The sequence below is a fragment of the Trachypithecus francoisi genome, unplaced genomic scaffold (assembly GCF_009764315.1).
Source record: "Trachypithecus francoisi isolate TF-2019V2 unplaced genomic scaffold, Tfra_2.0 Lachesis_group13, whole genome shotgun sequence".
Taxonomy (NCBI): Eukaryota; Metazoa; Chordata; class Mammalia; order Primates; family Cercopithecidae; genus Trachypithecus; species Trachypithecus francoisi.
Window position 1 is genome coordinate 73,219,904 of NW_022681458.1, and position 20,380 is coordinate 73,240,283.

The following is a 20,380-nucleotide window of genomic DNA, read 5'->3' on the forward strand; positions in this document are numbered from 1 at the left end:
TTGGGAGAGTGTAAGTGTCCAGGAAATTCTCCATTTCTTCTAGATTTTCTAGTTGATTTGCGTAGAGGTGTTTATAGTATTCTCTGATGGTAGTTTGTATTTCTGTGGGGTCGGTGGTGATATCCCCTTTATCATTTTTTATTGCATCTATTTGATTCTTCTCTCTTTTCTTCTTTATTAGTCTTGCTAGCAGTCTGTCAATTTTGTTGATTTTTTCAAAAAACCAACTCCTGGATTCATTGATTTTTTGGAGGGTTTTTTGTGTCTCTATCTCCTTCAGTTCTGCTCTGATCTTAATTATTTCTTGCCTTCTGCTAGCTTTTGAATGTGTTTGCTCTTGCTTCTCTAGTTTTTTTAACTGTGATGTTAGAGTATCAATTTTCATCTTTCCAGCTTTCTCTTGTGGGCATTTAGTGCTATAAATTTCCCTCTACACACTGCTTTAAATGTGTCCGAGAGATTCTGGTATGTTGTATCTCTGTTCTCATTGGTTTCAAAGAACAACTTTATTTCTGCCTTCATTTCGTTATGTACCCAGTAGTCATTCAGGAGCAGGTTGTTCAGTTTCCATGTAGTTGAGTGGTTTTGATTGAGTTTCTTAGTCCTGAGTTCTAGTTTGATTGCACTGTGGTCTGAGAGACAGTTTGTTATAATTTCTGTTCTTGTACATTTGCTGAGGAGTGCTTTACTTCCAATTATGTGGTCAATTTTGGAATAAGTGTGATGTGTTGAGAAGAATGTATATTCTGTTGATTTGGGGTGGAGAGTTCTGTAGATGTCTATTAGGTCTGCTTGCAGCAGAGATGAGTTCAATTCCTGGATATCCTTGTTAACTTTCTGTCTCGTTGATCTGTCTAATGTTGACAGTGGGGTGTTGAAGTCTTCCATTATTATTGTATGGGAGTCTAAGTCTCTTTGTAAGTGTCTAAGGACTTGTTTTATGAATCTGGGTGCTCCTGTATTGGGTGCATATATATTTAGGATAGTTAGCTCTTCCTGTTGAATTGATCCCTTTACCATTATGTAATGGCCTTCTTTGTCTCTTTTGATCTTTAATGGTTTAAAGTCTGTTTTATCAGAGACTAGTATTGCAACCCTTGCTTTTTTTTTGTTCTCCATTTGCTTGGTAGATCTTCCTCCATCCCTTTATTTTGAGGCTATGTGTGTCTCTGCATGTGAGATGGGTCTCCTGAATACAGCAGACTGATGGGTCTTGACTCTTGATCCAGTTTGCCAGTCTGTGTCTTTTAATTGGACCATTTAGTCCATTTACATTTAAGGTTAATATTGTTATGTGTGAACTTGATCCTGCCATTATGATATTAACTGGTTATTTTGCTTGTTAGTTGATGCAGTTTCTTCCTAGCCTTGATGGTCTTTACATTTTGGCATGTTTTTGCAATGGCTGGTACTGGTTGTTCCTTTCCATGTTTAGTGCTTCCTTCAGGGTCTCTTGTAAGGCAGGTCTGGTGGTGACAAAATCTCTAAGCATTTGCTTATCTGTAAAGGATTTTATTTCTCCTTCACTGATGAAACTTAGTTTGGCTGGATATGAAATTCTGGGTTTAAAATTCTTTTCTTTAAGAACGTTGAATATTGGCCCCCACTCTCTTCTGGCTTGTAGAGTTTCTGCCGAGAGATCTGCTGTTAGTCTGATAGACTTTCCTTTATGGGCAACCCGACCTTTTTCTCTGGCTGCCCTTAAGATTTTTTCCTTCATTTCAACTTTGGTGAATCTGGCAATTGTGTGTCTTGGAGTTGCTCTTCTGGAGGAGTATCTTTGTGGCGTTCTCTGTATTTCCTGAATTTGAATGTTGGCCTGCCCTACTAGGTTGGGGAAGTTCTCCTGGATGATATCCTGAAGAGTGTTTTCCAACTTGATTCCATTTTCTCCCTCACTTTCAGGCACCCCAATCAGACGTAGATTTGGTCTTTTTACATAATCCCATACTTCTTGCAGGCTTTGTTCATTTCTTTTTCTTCTTTTTTCTTTTGGTTTCTCTTCTCGCTTCATTTCACTCATTTGATCCTCAATCACTGATACTCTTTCTTCTAGTTGATCGAGTCGGTTACTGAAGCTTGTGCATTTGTCACGTATTTCTCGTGTCATGGTTTTCATCTCTGTCAGTTCGTTTATGGCCTTCTCTGCATTAATTATTCTGGTTATCAATTCTTCCACTCTCTTTTCAAGGTTTTTAGTTTCTTTGCGCTGGGTACGTAATTCCTCCTTTAGCTCTGAGAAGTTTGATGGTCTGAAGCCTTCTTCTCTCATCTCGTCAAAGTCATTCTCCGTCCAGCTTTGATCCATTGCTGGCGATTAGCTGCGTTCCTTTGGAGGGGGAGATGAGCTCTTATTTTTTGAATTTCCAGCTTTTCTGCCCTGCTTTTTCCCCATCTTTGTGGTTTTATCTGCCTCTGGTCGTTGATGATGGTGACGTACTGATGGGGTTTTGGTGTGGGTGTCCTTCCTGTTGTTAGTTTTCCTTCTAACAGTCAGGACCCTCAGCTGTAGGTCTGTTGGAGATTGCTTGAGGTCCACTCAGACCCTGTTTGCCTAGATGTCAGCAGCAGAGGCTGCAGAAGATAGAATACTGCTGAACAGTGAGTGTACCTGTCTGATTCTTGCTTTGGAAGCTTCCTCTCAGGGGTGTACTCCACCGTGTGAGGTGTGGGGTGTCAGTCTGCCCCTAGTGGGGGATGTCTCCCAGTTAGGCTACTCAGGGGTCAGGGACCCACTTGAGCAGGCAGTCTGTCTGTTCTCAGATCTCAATCTCCGTGTTGGGAGATCCACTGCTCTCTTCAAAGCTGTCAGACAGAGTCGTTTGCGTCTGCAGAGGTTTCTGCTGCCTTTGTTGTTGTTGTTGTTGTTGTTTAGCTGTACCCTGTCCCCAGAGGTGGAGTCTACAGAGACTGGCAGGCCTCCTTGAGCTGCTGTGAGCTCCACCCAGTTCGATCTTCCCAGGGCTTTGTTTACCTACTTAAGCCTCAGCAATGGTGGGTGCCCCTCCCCCAGCCTCACTGCTGCCTTGCAGTTAGATCGCAGACTGCTGTGCTAGCAATGAGGAAGGCTCCGTGGGCATGGGACCCTCCCGGCCAGGTGTGGGATATAATCTCCTGGTGTGCCCGTTTGCTTAAAGCGCAGTATCGGGGTGGGAGTTACCTGATTTTCCAGGTGTTGTGTATCTCAGTTCCCCTGGCTAGGAAAAGGGATTCCCTTCCCCCTTGTGCTTCCCAGGTGAGGCGATGCCTCTCCCTGCTTCAGCTCTCGCTGGTCAGGCTGCAACAGCTGACCAGCACTGATTGTCTGGCACTCCCTAGTGAGATAAACCCAGTACCTCAGTTGAAAATGCAGAAATCACCTGTCTTCTGTGTCGCTCGGTCTGGGACCTGGAGACTGGAGCTGTTCCTATTTGGCCATCTTTCTCTGCACCCTTCAGCGTTTCTTATAGGACAGGTCTGATGTAGATGAAATCCCTCACCTTTTGTTTGTCTGGGAAAGTCTTTACTTCTCCTTCATGTTTGAAGGATATTTTCACGGGATATACTATTCTAAGATAAACGGTTCCTTGCCTCTGCACATGAAGTAAGTCTTGCCACACTCTCCTGGCCTGTAAAGTAACCCCTGAAACGTCTGCTGACAGACGTATTGGAGCTCCATTTTATGTTATTTGTTCTTTTCTCTTGCTGCTTTTTGGATCTTTTCTTTATCCATGACCTTTGGGAACTTGATTAATAAATGCCTTGAGTTAGTCTTCTTTGGGTTAAATCTGCTTAGTGTTCTCTAACTTTCCTGTACTTGAATATTGGTATCTTTTTCTAGGTTTGGAAAGTTCTCTGTTGAATAAACTTGCTACCCCATCTCTCTCTCTCTCTCTCTCTACCCCCCAAAAGCCAATAACTCTTAGATTTGCCCTTTTGAGGTTATTTGCAGATCTTGTAGATCTTCTGGACATGCTTCATTCCTTTTTATTATTTTTTCTTTTGTCTCCTCTACTGCATATTTTTAAATAGCCTTTCTTCAAGCTTACTAATTCTGCTTAATCAATTCTGCTGGTAAGAGACTGACACATTCTTCAGTGTGTGAATTGCATTTCCAGGATTTCTGCTTGATTCTTTTTAATTATTTCAGTCTCTTTGTTAAATTTATCTGATAGAATTCTGAATTCCTTCTCTGTGTTATCTTAAATTTCATTGAGTTTCCACATAACAGCTATTTTGAATTCTCTGTCTTAAAGGTCAAATATCCCTGTTTCTCCATGATTGGTCCCTGGTGCCTTATATAGTTAACTTGCTGAGGTCATGTTTTTCTAGGTGGTCTTGATGCTTGTGGATATTTGTTGGTGTCTGGGCATTAAAGAGTTAGGTATTTATTGTAATCTTCGCAGTCTGGGCTTGTTTGTACCTGCCCTTCTTGGAAGGCTTTCCAGGTACTGAGTGTTGTGACCTAAGCTTCTGGTCCCTGCAGCTATAACTGCATTAGGGGGCACCCCAAGCTCAGTAATGCTGTGTTTCTTGTAGGCTCATAGAAGTGCCATCTTGGTGGTCTTGGATAAGATCCAGAAGAATTTTCTGGATTGCCAGGCAGAGACTCTTGTTCACTTCCCTTACTTTCTCCTAGAGTCCTCTCTCTGTGCTGAGCCACCTGGAGCTGGAGGAAGGGTGACACAAGCACCCCTGAGGCCACCACCACTGGGACTGCATTGAGTCAGACCTGAAGCCAGCATAGCACTGGGTCTCCAAGGCCTTTGTTAACCACTGTCAGGCTACTGCTTTTGTTTTCTCAAGGACCTAGGGCTATACAATCAGCAGGTGGTGAAACCAGCCAGATTGTGTTATTTCCTTTAGAGCAGAGAGTTCCTCTGATCCTGGGTGAGTTCAGAGATGCCATCTGGGAGCCAGGGCCTGGAGTCAGAAACCTTAGGAATCTGCCTTGTGGTGTATTCTGCAGCTGAGCTGTCATGCAAGCCACAAGACAAAGTCCTTCCCATTCTTCCTTCCCTTTTCCACAAACAGAACAGTCTCTCCCCATGGTCATCACCACCCTATGCCCTTGCTGAGTACTGCCTGGCTACCACCAGTGTTCATCCAAAGCCCAAGGGCTCTTAAGTCAGCTTGTAGTGAATGCTGTAAGACCTGGGACTCTCCCTTCAGAGCAGTGGGCTCCCCGCTAACCCAAGGCCAGTCCAGAAATGTTGTCCAAGAGCCAAGTCCTGGAACTGGGGACTCCAAGAGCTCACTTGGTGCTCTACCTCATGGTGGTTGAACTGGTACCTAAGGTGCAAGCAAAGTCCCCTTAACTCTTCTATCCCCTTTTATCAAGCACAAAGAGTCTCTGTCCATAGCTGCCACAGCTGGGAATGTGCTGGGTCACAACCGAAGCCAGCACATCCCTGAGTCTCACCAAAGGCCCATGGTGAGTACTACCTGGGTATCACTCCTGATTATTCAGGTCCCAAGGGCACTTTAGTCATCAGATGATAAATCCTGCCAGGACTGGGTCCTTCCCGTTAAGGAAGCAGGTTCCCTTCTGGCCCAGAGTGTGTCTAGAAATGTCATCTCACTGGGTCACATGCCCCCCTCCAAGTCTACTGGCTCTGAGCCCAGCACAGCACCAGGACTTGCCCAGGAATTTCAGTCCTTGTGGCCTATATTACCTTTTAAGTTTGGACAGTTACCCTAGAGCACTTTAGCCTGTAAGTGGCGAGGCTTTTTGGAGTTCAGGTTCTAACCTCTGGGATGGGTGATTCCCCTCTGGCTAGGTCTGCTCTAACTGCTCTCTCCATGGACACAAACTGAGTTTTTCCCAGTGTTGCTTTCCACTGTGACAGGGAAGCACTGAGTTTCAATGCAAAGTCCCACAGTCACTGTGCTCTCCCTCTCCCAAGCATACAGATTCTCAGATTCTCTCTGTGCCATGCAACTGCTCCCAAGATGATGGGGGAGGGGTAGAATTGGTAATTCAAGTCTCTCTTTCCTACTTTCTTCAGTGCATCTTTCAGTGATATGAAGTTAAAACCTGGCACTGTGATCACTCACCTGATTTTCAGTTTTTATCAAGTTTGTGTATGTGTGTGTGGATAGTTGTTCAATTTGGTATTCCCTGCAGGAAGGATGATCAGTGGAGGCTTCTATTTGGCCATCTTTCTCTGCTCTCTGCCCTGAGTTTATTTCTGAACTCTCAATTTTATTCCATTGATCTATATATCCATACTTGTGCCAGTAACACACTGTTTTGGTTGTCATAGCTCTGTAGGAAGTTTTGAAATCAGAAAGTGTGAGTCTTCAAACTTTATTCTTTTTCAAGGTTGCTTTGGTTATTCTGGGCACCTTGAGATTTCATATAAATTTTAGGCTCAACTTTTTCTATTTCTGAAAAAAAGTGGCTGTTGAGATTTTGATAGGGATTGCATTGAATCTGGGGATCACTCTGAGGGGTATTTTCATCTTAATAATATTACGTTTTACAATCTATGGACACAGAATGTCTTTCCATTTATTTGTGTCTTATTTAATTTCTTACAGCAATTATTTGTAGTCTTCAGTGTACAAGTCTTGTACTTCCTATGTTAAATTTATTCTTAAGTGTTTTCTTTTTGATGCTGTTATAAATGGAATTGTTTTTAAGTTTTCATTTTGGATAGATCATTGCTAGTGTATAGAAATACAACTGTTTTTTGTTTTTGCATGTTACTTTTGTATTCTGCAATTTTGCAAAACTTGTTTCTTAACTATAACAATTTTTTATGGGTGACTTTGGATTTTCTATATAAGTCCGCGAGATCTATAAATAAATATATATATTTTGCCTCTTCATTTCCAATTTGGATGTATTTTATTTATTTTTCTTGTCTAGTTGCCCTAGAATTTCTAGTACAATGTTGAATAGAAGCAACAAATGACAGCATGCTTGTCATGTTCCAGATCACAGGGAAAAACTTTCACCATTGAGTGTAGTGTTAGCTGTGGGGTTTTTATAAATGCCCTTTATCATGTTGAGGAGGCTCTTTTCTTTTCCTATTTTGTTGTGTTTTTAAAAATCATCAAAAAATGTTGGATTTTGTAAAATGCTTTTTTCTGCATCAATTGAAATGATTGTGTGTTTTCTTTCTCCTTCATTTTATTAATCTGGTATACTACTGTATTCCTCTGTTTTTGTGCTGCTGATAAAGACATACCTGAGACTGGAAAGAAAAAGAGGTTTAATTGGACTTACAGTTCCACATGGCTGGGGAGGCCTCAGAATCATGGTGGGAGGACAAAGGCACTTTTTACATGGCAGCAGCAAGAGAAAAAATGATAAAGAAGCAAAAGTGGAAACCCTTGATAAACCCATCAGATCTTGTGAGACTTATTCACTATCATGAGAATAGCAAGGGAAAGACTGGCCCCCATGATTCAGTTACCTTCTTCTGGGTCCCTCCCACAACATGTGGGAATTCTGGGAGATACAGTTCAATTTGAGATTTGGGTGGGGACACAGCCAAACCATATAATTTCACTCCTGGCCTCTCCAAATCTCACGTCCTCACACTTCAAAACCAGTCATTCTTTCCCAACAGCCCCCTAAAGTCTTAACTCATTCTAGCATTAACCCAAAAGTCTACAGTCCAAAATTTCATCTGAGACAAGGCAAGTCTCTTTTGTCTATGAGCCTGTAAAATCAAAAGCAAGTTAGTTAATTCCTAGATACAATGAGGGTACAGATATTGGCTAAATACACCCATTCCAAATGGGAGAAATTGGCTAAAACAAAGGGGTTGCAGGGCCCATGAAAGTCCAAAATCCAGCTGGGCAGTCAAATTTTAAAGCTCCAAAATGATCTCCTTTGACTCCAGGTCTCATATCCAGGTCATGCTGATGCAAGAGGTGGGTTCACATGGTCTTGAGCAGCTCCACTCCTATGGCTTTGCAGGGTACAGCCTCCCTCCCAGCTGCTTTCATGGGCTGGTGTTGAGTGTCTGTGGCATTTTTAGGTGCATGGTGCAAACTGTCAGTGGACCTACCATTCTGGGGTCTGGAGGATGGTGGCCCTCTACTCACAGCTCCACTAGGCAGTGCCCCAGTAGGGACTCTGTGTGGGGGCTCCAACCCCGCATTTCCCTTCTACATGGACCTAGCATATGTTCTCCATGAGGGCCCCACCCCTGCAGCAAATTTTTGCCTGGGCATCCAGACATTTCCATATATCTTCTGAAATCTAAACAGAGGTTTCCAAACCTCAGTTCTTGGCTTCTGTGCACCCACAGGCTCAACACCACATGGAGGCTCCCAAGACTTGGGGTTTCCACCCTCTGAAGCCACAGAATGAGCTGTACATTGGCCCCTTTCAGCCACGGCTGGAGCAGCTGGGACACAGGGCACAGAGTTCCTAGGCTGTATATAGCATGGGGAACCTGAGCCTGGCCCATAAAGCCACTTTTTCTTTTTGGGCCTTTGGGCCTGTAATAGGAGGGGCTGCCATGAAGGTCTCTGACACACTGTTTTGATTGTCTGGAGACATGGCCTGGAGACATTTTCCCCATGGTCTTGGGGATTAACATTAGCCTCCTTGCTACTTATGCAAATTTCTGCAGCTGGCTTGAATTTCTCCTTAGAAAATGGGTTTTTCTTTTCTATAGCATAGTCAGGATGCAAATTTTCCAAACTTTGATGCTCTGCTTCTCTTAAAAAACTGAATGCCTTTAACAGCATCCAAGTCACCTATTGAATGCTTTGCTGCTTAGAAATTTCTTCTTCCAGCTACCCTAAATCATCTCTCTCAAGTTCAAAGTTCCACAGATCTCTAGGGCAGGGGTAAATGCCACCAGTCTCTTCACTGAAACATAACAAGAGTCACTTTTGCTCCAGTTCCCAACAAGTTCCTCATCTCCATCTGAGATCACCTCAGCCTGGACCTTATTGTTCATATGACTGTCAGCATTTTGGGAAAAGCCATTCAACAAGTCTCTAGGAAGTTCCAAACTTTCCCGCATTTTCCTGTCTTCTTCTGAGCCCTCCAAACCATTACAACCACTGCCTGTTACCCAGTTCCAAAGTTGCTTCCACATTTTTGGGTATCTTTTCAGCAACACCCCACTCTTGGTATGAATTTGCTGTATTGGTCTGTTTTCATGCTGCTGATAGGATTGCAGATGTGAGCTACTGCACCTGGCCTAAGTAAATAATTTCAATTTGACTTATGTTCAGGTTTGCTGATTCTTCTGAGAGCTCAAATATACTGTCATGATGACTTTTTATTTCTGTTATTTAAGCTTTTCAGCTCCAAAATTTCTATTTGGTTTGTTTTTATAATTTCTTCTTTTAATTGATATCATCTACTTGCTGAGACATTGTTCTTTTGGTTTCCTTCTATTTTCCTTCTATTTTTTTGTTTATGGCTTTCTTTAGCTCTTAAGCACTTTACAGACAGTTGATTTAAAGATTTTATCTAGTAAACCCAATGTCTGGGTTTCCTCAAGGACAGATTCTGTTAATTTCTTTTTTCCTTAGACTGGATCATATTTTCTTATTACATGCATACTTTGTAGTTTTTAGTTGAAAATTGGATACTTTAAACATTATAATTTGATAACTTTGAAAATCATACTGTCTTCTCAGTGTAGAATTTTTTTGTCTTTCTTGTTGAGGGTAGTAGTTTTTTTTTGTTTAGTGACTTTCCTAAGCTATTTTGCTGGTGTCTTCTTTGTTGATCTCTGAAGTCTCTATTTTTTTCTCAGCTTAATAGTCAGCCAGCTGTTTGACCAAGATTTACCTAGATGCCTGGAGCCAAAAAAAAAAAAAAAAAAAAAAGAAATTAATCTGCAGATCTTTCCTGATTGGCTGTGTTGGACACTCCTGAATACTTAGCCAGGCCGTTTACAACGATGAGTTAGTGTTTATTTCTTGCTTATGCTAAACCACAAGATCAGCTAGAAGTGAAAACTTATGGTCTTTTCTGTGCATTCATCCTGCCTTGGGTATACATGTGACTTTCTAGATTGCCTAGTGCTCAAAGAAGCATTTCAAATCCCTTGTTCCCCAAAGAGTCTCACTCCCCAGCTTTTCCTACCCAGCTTTAGTCATATCTATTGTTTGCCTCAATGCTTGATTTTTGTCTCAGGTGGTAGCTGCTTGTTCATTTATCTTTCAATGTTTTTGAGGAATGTCCTCCACTCTGAGAGAGTTCCAAGTTAGGCAATACAAAGGCAGGTCCATTGTGTCAGTTCTTCAGGAAACCCAAAGTTGAATCAAAACAAACGTGATTCCTTGGGGAAAAGGTTTTCTCTACTTCCTTCAGGACCAGATATTTATACTGGGGATTCAGGCTGCCATCTTTAAGATTACCATCAGGCCAAGGAGATGGGTGGGGAAAGGGTAAGTTAAAATGCCACAAAGCTCTCTTACTATGTCTTAGTGGCCTTTCTTTGGTTAAATGTTCTCTTGGTTGCTGTAAACCTTTTTCCTATTTCCACAGTTCCAATAAGGATGATCTTGACAGTTTTTCCTGTATTTTTGTTTTTCTGGGGAGGCACAGGACACTTAAGGTCCCTACTCTGCCATCTTCAATGATGTTACCAAGCCACTTCAATGATGTTTGAATCCCTTTTCTGTGTCTTCAATTGGATACCAGATCGATCCAAAACTACTAATTTAGTTTAATTTCTTCTAGTATAGTTTCTTCTTTGATGATTGTAGAGAATAATGGTGAGGTTTTTTTTTCTGGCTCAATGTCTGGCTCTCAGATATGCTGAGAAGATGAACTATCTGAAAAACTTACCTTCCAGAATTAATTACTAGAAGCTCTTCTGGTTTTTATTCTACTTTTCTATAAGCCCATTTTTTAACCTTTTTTACTGATTCCCCCTTCTTTGGCCCAGTCCTAAATGGTGGAGTCCTTCAGGGATCAATTATAGAATTTCTTCTCATTCTATACTCTCCTAGGAGATATTATATTCTCTTAAGCCTATAAATACTGTAGATACCCCAATGACTCCAAAATTGACATCCCCAGTCTACTGTTACTTGTTGAGTTCCAGACCCAATTGCTATACCACATTTCTGCTTAGATATCTCATACTATCTTAAAATAAACAAATTTTAAAACTGAACACTTAATTTTACTTTTGCAATTATTTTTTTCTTAGTTCTTTCCTATCTTACTAAATAACACTTCTACCCATCCAGTGCTTCTCTACGAATTTTGGGGTCATCCTTGATTCCCCATTCCTCATTATCACCAGACTTACTGATTTAAAAAAAATCAAAAAACACAGCTGCAGGCCCTTGCAAGGAGAAATAAAAAATGTCAAGACAGTGGAAGTGTGAAAGGAAAGAGGAAGTGAGTCTCAAGAGTTGAAAGCTGTAAGGAGTTTAGGGGCTTAGAGACTTAAAAGATGATAATTAAGAACCAACATTGCATCAGACACAGTGGCTCACTCCTGTAATCCCAGTTCTTTGGAAGGCCAGGGTGGGTGGATTGCTTGAGCCCAGGAGTTTGAGGCCAGCCTGGGCAACATGGCAAAACCCCATCTCTACAAAAAAATGTAAAAATTAGCCAGGTGTGGTGGTGCATGCCTGTAGTCCCAGCTACCCGGGAGACTGAGGTGGGAGGATTGGTTGAGCCTTGGAGGTCAAGGCTGCTGTGAGCAGAGATTGGGCCACTGCATTCCAGCCTGGGTGGCAGAGTGAGACCCTTGTCTCAAAAAAAGAAAAAAAAAAAGCAGTTTTGGAAATTATGAGGAAGGATGTCAAACTTATATTGCTGTGAATTTTACCAGTATTTTAAAGTGAAAAATTTAAAGTTGAATGTTTGGGAATTTTGGGTATAGTGGGAAATATCAACAATGCTAATGGGATTTTATGCATGAAGAAGGTATAGAAAATTATGTATTATCGTATTTTATTCCCATAGCATTCTGATCACACACGGTCCAAGGACACTCAAATAAGAAACCAAATATAATCAGATGTTAAAGGCTGATTTTCAAACAGTATAGCCAATAACAGCTTGCTCACCTGTGATCTCACTGATATAAAACATGTCCACACCTCAGTGGCCTGCAAAACATTCAGCACAGCTTTTTAAACTATAAGTTATTTAAAGCACTATTGATTATCTTATTCAGCCTCTAAGTATCTGGAGTGATCTCAGCAGGGGTTGGAGGATCCAAACTATCCTGACAGTGTCAAAGTGTGGCCAAAGAAGGTTTCCAATAAGTGTAAACTAAATTATGAGAACTCATGTACACAAAGAGGGGAACACCAGACACTGGAGGCCTGTTGGAGGGTAGAGGATGGGATGAGGGAGAGGAGCAGAAAAATTAACTGAGTTACTAGGCTTAGTACCTGGGTCATGAGATAATCTGTACATCAAACCCTTGTGCCAGGAGTTTACCTATATAACAAGCCTGCACATGTACTCCTGAGCCTAAAATGAAAGTTTAAAAAAAACAAAGTAGGTTTCAGGAAACTCACAGCAGTGTTTGCCAGAGCACCAGAGCCTTCTCAGTGAGGTGACAGGCAAGTTGGACTGTGGTTCTAGGATGGAAAGTTCATCACTCCAATGGCTGGCTGAATTGGGCATAGATATAAGACTGATAATAACAAAGGGTTCCAGGAAATAGAGGTGTGGAAAGAGATTAGTGCTTTAGCCATGAATTTGAGTTGGCAGTGACACATGAGAAATCCGGGGTGAGGGAGGAGAGGGAAGTCAATAATCACTTGGGTGAGGGATCACTCAGAGAAGCCTTGAGAAGTCATTGGAATGAAGATTTGAGATGAGTCATTGAAGAATCACTTAGTTGTACACTTTTTTCCTTTTCTCAGTTTTCTTAGCCGGACTTCCTTTTTTTTTTTCTTTCTTGTGTCATTTTCTGAATTCCCTATGATAAAATCTTCAGAATATATGAAATTGTGTGTATATGTGCGTTTGCCTATAACTCTTTGCAAAGTAGTGATGCAATTTAATTTCTGAAGCTATCTAGAAATGTAAGAGATATCAATTGGCATATAAAGGAGCATCTCAGTAATGACGACTTAATGATTTTGCATTACATAAAACCTGGAGGTCTTTGGTTAGAGGGTTTGTCCAAGTTCATACCACCAAGGCTCAGATTCTTTCTCTCCATCCTGCCATTCTCAGCATGTGGCTCTTCATTGTTTGGTATGTCACCTCATGGCCACCAAATGACTGCTGCATCTCTTGATAGCACATTTTCATACATGAGTGTTGAAAACAGAAAAAAAACAATCTAAGGGCAAAATAACTTCTCTTGTTAAAACTCCATCTTTTCGTCAGAAAAAAAAAATTCCCAGAAAGCCCTTAGCAGATTTTCTTCTTATATGTCACTGAACAGAACTGGGTCACATGTCTAACTCCATTCTATCAAAGGAGTAGGGGAATAGAATGACCATGACTGATTTAGACTTTGGAGCTGGGGCTAGGCCTGGAGCTCACCTTCCCTGAATGTGTTTCCTTCCAAACTTAGGGTTTTGTTAGTAAGGAAGAAAGTACTAACATCAAATAGTGACTGCCAGACAAGATAGAGTTAAGCAATTGGCAAAGGTCTTTAAGGAGCAACTTGGCAACTCCAAACAACTTGGTATATGTTTGGAGCCCTGTGGACTTGGGCTTAAATCCTACTTATCACATGTGCATCTTTGGACAAGTAAATTATTTAACCTCTGAATCTCAGTTTTCTCATTAACCAGAGAGATGAGTTATTATCTTGAAGAGAATAAATAAGTTACTATGTATAAAGCACTAACCTAGAGCCATTTTGTCCTACGTCAGTTTGAGGTTTGGTGCTCAAGCTCAGGGTCCCTGTAGTTAACTGCTCTTAATTGTTGTTTTTTAAAATTGTGACCCCCAAATGTTTGCCTAAACAAGTGTCAGTGAGAAGCAATGAATTAGTGACCCAGGTCTAGATAGCTCATGGCTTCAGATAAAATTCCTTGAGATCTGACTTGAAGGAAACTACCAGTACTTAGAATATGATAACATTATGAGTTTTGCTTTTTCTTGGCATATCTATCTATATCTATACCTATAATCCACACACACACTACTACGAGGTATACTCAAAATAAAGACATGTACAACACTCAAGAAGAAAAATAATCTAGTGACTGCCATTAGCACATGTTCCTAAGTCACATGTGGGGTGCTGAAATGAATTCCTGAGAATGCAGGCAACCACCCTTCCACATCCAATAAAGAGTCCTGAGAGTACGTGGCAAATTAACTACTGTGGAGAGGGCTGTGGTCTAAAGGTAAAGATGCCTGGCTGCATCCTGGGAGAGGTAAGTGTGGACTCTGACACAGGGTCTGCTGAAACCCCTGGGCTGAATTGGGAGAGGGTCCCTAGTGTTGGCAGCCACCTCAACCTTTCCAGCAGAGTTAGATGCAGGTTAGACTTGGATGCAAGTCCTTCATTTTGTCCTACTTCAGTTTGAGGTTTGGTGCCCAAGCTCAGGGTCCTTGTAGTTAACTGCTCTTAATCATTACTTTTTAAAATTGTGACCCCCAAATATGTGTCTAGTCAGTGAGAAGCAATGAATTAGTGACTCAGGTCTAGATAGCTTATGGCTTCAGAGCAGCATTTCACAACCTAAGTTTCCTGGAGTTGTAAGGAGTCACCCAGGGTTAGTAAGGGTGGAGCTGGAAAGCTCTGAACAGCCATATGAAACATAACAATAAAAATAATATGTCTGCCTTCCTTTTTTACCCTTCAAAGATAAAAATATTAGTTTAACAACATTTATAACAACATTTTTCTAGATTGAAAAGCCCATATAGAGAACTGAACCTTGATTTCATGAGGCAACTGGATTGCTGTCCAAAGATGTGTTGACTAATTTGGTAAAACTAGTTTCTTATTACCTAAGCATGTTGCATTAAGTATGAATTGCCTTGCTTTAAGCTAGGGAGTAGTAGGCACCACCCACAGCTTATTTATAACCACTTGGCATAGATCACTGTGATCTATGCTTGACTATTAACAAGCACCCACTTCTTATCACCTCCTCTTCCACCTCAACAAAGGAATAGCTTCCGAGACTGAGACATAACTTTAAGAAGGGAGGTGTCCTGGATAATCCAAGACATGAAAACCCAATGTACCCATACCCCCAGGCAGACTTGCCCCTAGCCAGTGATAAATTCTACAGTTCAAATGAATATTCAACACTGCAGGCACAATTACTTATAATTGACTTTTGTTCTGTAGCAGAATTCTCTCTGATTCCTCTTCTTTGTTTATTTCACCCATTTCTTTTCTTTCGGCCATTACAAATGTACCCTTATAATTTTTATAACTTTATGCACAATAGTGAGCCTTCAGGGAAAGACAAGAACTACCACACTCAAAAACATCAGAAAAGATTTGTTTATGAATGAAGTCCATATTTTTGTGCTGGTTTTCCTCATTAGAGCGAGAAACAAAAATATAAATTCTAACCAAGTACTGAGTGCTATGGAGATCAATGTATTTCATTTAGATAATTGTAAATGACAACTTGCTAGGATTGTAATTAGTCTTATGTGGCGCTATTAATTCTACAGGGGGAGCATAAAACATCTAATAATACATTGGACTTACTCAACTCACTATTTCTGACTTTTGTCCTTAAGATCATCTTAAAGGAAGCATGGTTTGAAGACCATAATGAAGTGTGGTATGTGCCCAGTATTTTACTCTAAATAGCCCACAAGTGAGGCCTGAAGGAATTCCAGGAGCCCCACCCAGACTTGATGTGGAGGTGGGGCAGACTAGGCACTGAGCCAAAGGGGATCAGTGACAGCCAGCTTTTGGGAGAGCCAAATGAGGCAGAGAGCTGGGATAGAGTAGATCTACCTTCAGGTTCAGGACATTCAGGGCACACCACTGAACAGAAGCTTCAGGTACCACGACACGGGGCTGGTCTGTGTTAGGATAAACCAAGTTCTTAATGGGCTTTGAATCCACAGAAACTTTGCTTGTGATGTCCAGATGAGGGCCCCACCCCTTCTGCAGAAGTCAGAGTTTTCCCAGAAAAAAAGCAATGGCTGAACTACAACTAATATTTGGAGAATACCCACATAGCTAGACTCTCTACGTATTTTTAAAAATCATTAATAAACTTTTATTATGTATTATTATTTCCTTTGTCATATTCATTATTATTTTTATTTAATAACATATATTTAAAAAATAGTTTACCCTTATTGTATATAATTTGAAAGATGCAGAAAAGCATGAGGAAGAAAATGAAAACCACCCTCATTCACATTTGCATAACCTACAGATAATCACTTTTATATTGTACTTCTTCCAGTCCTTTTTTATATGTCTACATGACAAAATGAGGAATATACTGATTTTGGTAGGTAAAAAAATGTGCACAACTCAATTACATGGCTACTTGTGGGAGGAGCCCCAGGATAAAAGAAAGTAGAAGAGGAAAAATACGTGGGTTATTGGTTCACAGTGTTATCCTACTACACTAATAAGAATCATCCCTGCACAACCATGGACTAAATATTTTTTTTGGAATATGATTGACTTATTGGGATAGGCTTCTACTTCAGGACTATTGATGCCTTATCCAGCATCATGGGGACTCCTTGACCTAAAGAATGAGATTGAGAAAGTTTATTTTACAAATCTTAAACATGTTTCTGTTTTCAGAGCAGATCCAGCCAGACTCATGACTGTGGGATGTGATTAAGGAGGGCCTAATCTGTGTTTGGGGGATGTTAGGTCTGGGATGCACATCCACATGCCTTCCAGATAGACTGAAATCTCAGACTCAAAACTAAAATATTCTAATCTTACAGCATAATCCCTGGGAATCAGATCAACCAGTCGGTGGCATTCATGCTGGAGGAGAACCTGCATTGCCTCCACTTCTAAAACGCTTTTCCACCAGCAGCATACTTGCCCAGAATCTATGGCACAGGGAAGTTCAGGCAGTCCTCATCATCCTGTGCAGGTGGTATTCTCACTCCCATTTTACAGATGAAGAAACCGAGGCTAATGGAAATTAAATAACTTGTCCGAAGTTAGATAGCTAGTAAGTGAACACAAACCTTTGTGATTTCAAAGACCATCTCTTAAGATTGGTTAACTTTTAACTAATCCTCCTAGACACACAGCCTGACCTTATCTTCCAGTCTCTCTTGCAGTTAGGTATGGCTATGTGGCACTGTCCTCTCCAATGGAATCTGAGTAGAAGTAACAGATGCCACTTCCAGGATTGGCCCATAGGAACTGTCCATACAAAATGCTCCATATTTTCTCTTCGCTGTGTGGTGGATAGATGTCCATGTCCAAGGAGACCTTAAAAGCCACATGAGGATGGTAGAGCTTCTGTCAGCCTGGGTCTCTGAATGACTACATGGAGCAGAGCACCTTTGCTCAACACCAATTTCCCCTTATTCAAGGCCTACTGGACTTCACATGAGGAGAAATAATTAGCAAGTATCACTACCTTAACCAAATCAGCCAACAAGCAAGTGGCAAAACCAGGATCTAAAGCCAGTTCTTTGTGACTTCATAAGCCTGTGCTCTTTTCACTATACCATTCTGCCTCCCTCTGCAGTCAGCTAAACTACAGAAATTGTGTTCTTCCACACAGCTTGCTTTAAAAACACATAAGCTACCTAAGAAAGCTCTAATCTAGACATTTTTCTCTCTGCTAATCTCTATGCCACAAAAAAAATAGCCAATTATATTGTTAACTGACTCATGCTGACTTTACACAATTTATATTGATTTTCAGGGTGATAATAACCAGCTTCTGTGATTGGTGTGCAAGACTTCCTGCCTAACCCATCCTTCTTGTGGCTCAGCTTTGTAAACACTGGCCCTGGCTTGCTGTGAACAGAAGTTCTTATCTTAGACTGCACGCAACTCATCCTACTGGCACTGAAAGCCCTTCTTTAATCAAATTTACAAGCCACTGTTTGCCTCTTCTCTCAGTAACCATCTTGGTCCTTTCAATGTTGCCTGTGTGCACTCATGCCGTATTTATGACCTGGTGCCTCTTATACTTTGAGATATAACTCAAGTCCTTCCTTCTTTGAAAATCCATATTGATGGGTCACTTTTTAAATACTTAAGGTCTGCATCAAACATTATAACATTTGCTGTTTTTCTTTTTTATTCTTACTTGCTTTATATGCTAAGCTTTATTATCCTTTTAAGGTTTAAACTTTCTCAAGGACACTAACTGTAATGTGTACAACTTGGTAGCCAGCATAACATTTGACAGAGTGTCTTGTAAAAAGAAGATACTCAATCATTAGTTTTTGAATGATTCAAGGAGTAAAGTGATGGCAACTTCTTTTATCTCTTCCATAGTGCAATCCTCAATATTTTTTTTAAACAACTATTGGCTGAATTCTACCATTGTGGTTTAGAGCTTTCTCTGAGACATTTTTGCTATGGTTTTGAAGCAGGTTCCAAATTGGTCCATAGTGACCCCCAAGGCTCTATAGGAGTGGTTCTCAAGCTTCAGCTCATTGGGCCCCACTCCCAGAGTTTCTGATTCAGTAGGTCTCAGGAAAGGACCAAGAACGTACATTCCTACTGGGTAATGAGGAGGCTGCTGCTGGGCCAGTAGGCATGCTTTCAGAGCCACTGCCCTGTGAACTCATGGCACTCCCTGATTCCCACCACTCTGACATAATCCCCAACTGACTTCGGTCTTGCTTACTCCACACCAGGTTCAGCTTCGTTACACACACCAGGCATGCTTCTGCATAGAGCTTTGCCCATGCGGTTCCCCCAGATACCCACGTACTTGTTCCTTGACTTCCCTCAGGTCATTCCTCATATGTCACCATCTCAGTGGGCCTCCATAACACCCAGTTAAAAATGGCAACATCCTTCTCCCCTCACACTCTGACTGACACATATACATATATATACACACACACACTCTCTCACACACACACACACACACACACACACTCCCTATCATATCCCTTTCCTGCAATGCTTTTCTCCATACCATTTACACTATGTGTTACTTCTTTGTCTCCTGTCTATACTGCCCCCTCCCTGCCCCCAGAATATAAGATTCCGAAGGCAGGGATTCTCATCTGTTTTATTCATTCCTGAATCCCAGAACTGAGAACCGTGTTTGGCACATAAACATTCAAAAAGAGCTGGTATTTTAATTGGATGACTGTAGGGACCACAACCCTACCTATTTTCAGACCGTGAAGCATAAAGAAGACAAGCCTACAGCTGAAGTGAATTAAGCACGATCAACTCAGTACTCACACTGTCCAGATGTATCTAGGGGCCAGCATGAGGGTGCAGAGGAAGACATCCTAAACTCTCCAGGGCCCTGGACAGATGCCCACTCTGTCTTCACTTTTCTCATCTATAAGATGAGGTTGTTGGATGATATATCAATATATACAATGTTGTTTCTAGCTCTAAAACTCTCTGCTTTTGTCTTCCCTTGGATCTTCATGCCACCAGAAAGAAAGTCTTAGGACCCTCGGACCTGTGAGCAGATCAGCTCTGGTCCTGAGTTGACAGTTTTCTCTTGTTGGCATTTTTATCCTTTGACTGTTGTCAATAACTTCAGCACAGCAAAGGTAGCAAAATTGTATCATGAATCTTTTCCCAATCAAAGCTACAGCCACATAGCTGTGTTGCCTTTTTGGTTTTGTGTGAAGCAAAATTCTTTTTCCTGGGTCCTAATTGGTGCCAAATCCGATATTACTACATTTGCGTCACCTCAAGAGGCAACTCATCCAGTTTGGGTAGAGGAAACATCTAGAAATCTTGCTTCTCTTTGCTGACCTTGATATATTGAGATTTGAACATATAAATATAATAACATATAAAATTATATGTCATAATTTTGGGTTTTGTAGGCTAAGTCATAAACCATGCAGGTTTATGGGCTAAGTCATAAACCATCTTATACATAAATTCCAGTAGAGAAAAAAATGGTGGATGCTGAATTTTAATGAAAAATTTATGATAGAGAAACCTAAAATTGAGAAAATTTGATCTTACAGTTTAATTTCTGAAAATTGAGAAGCACTGGCCCATCAATTGCATTTCAGGGCACAGAGTGGAAGAAGGTTAGCACGGACCGGCTTGTGGCTTCACCTCTACTAGTTGTTACACCTTGGGTGGATTATTTAACCTCTCTGTGCTTCAGTTTCCCCAACTATAAAAGAGAAATGACATGATAGCACCCAACTCCTAGGGCTACCCAAATGAGGTGATACAAATAACATTTTTGAAGTGGGCCAGGCACCCAACCAAGAGTCCTGACCAATGTTGCCTATTATTATTCATTGCTGAATGCTGGAGTGAGATGCATTTAGGAAAGAGTAAGTTCAGGCAAAGGAGAAAAAATAAGAACATTGTAGGAAAAATGGAAAGATTCACAA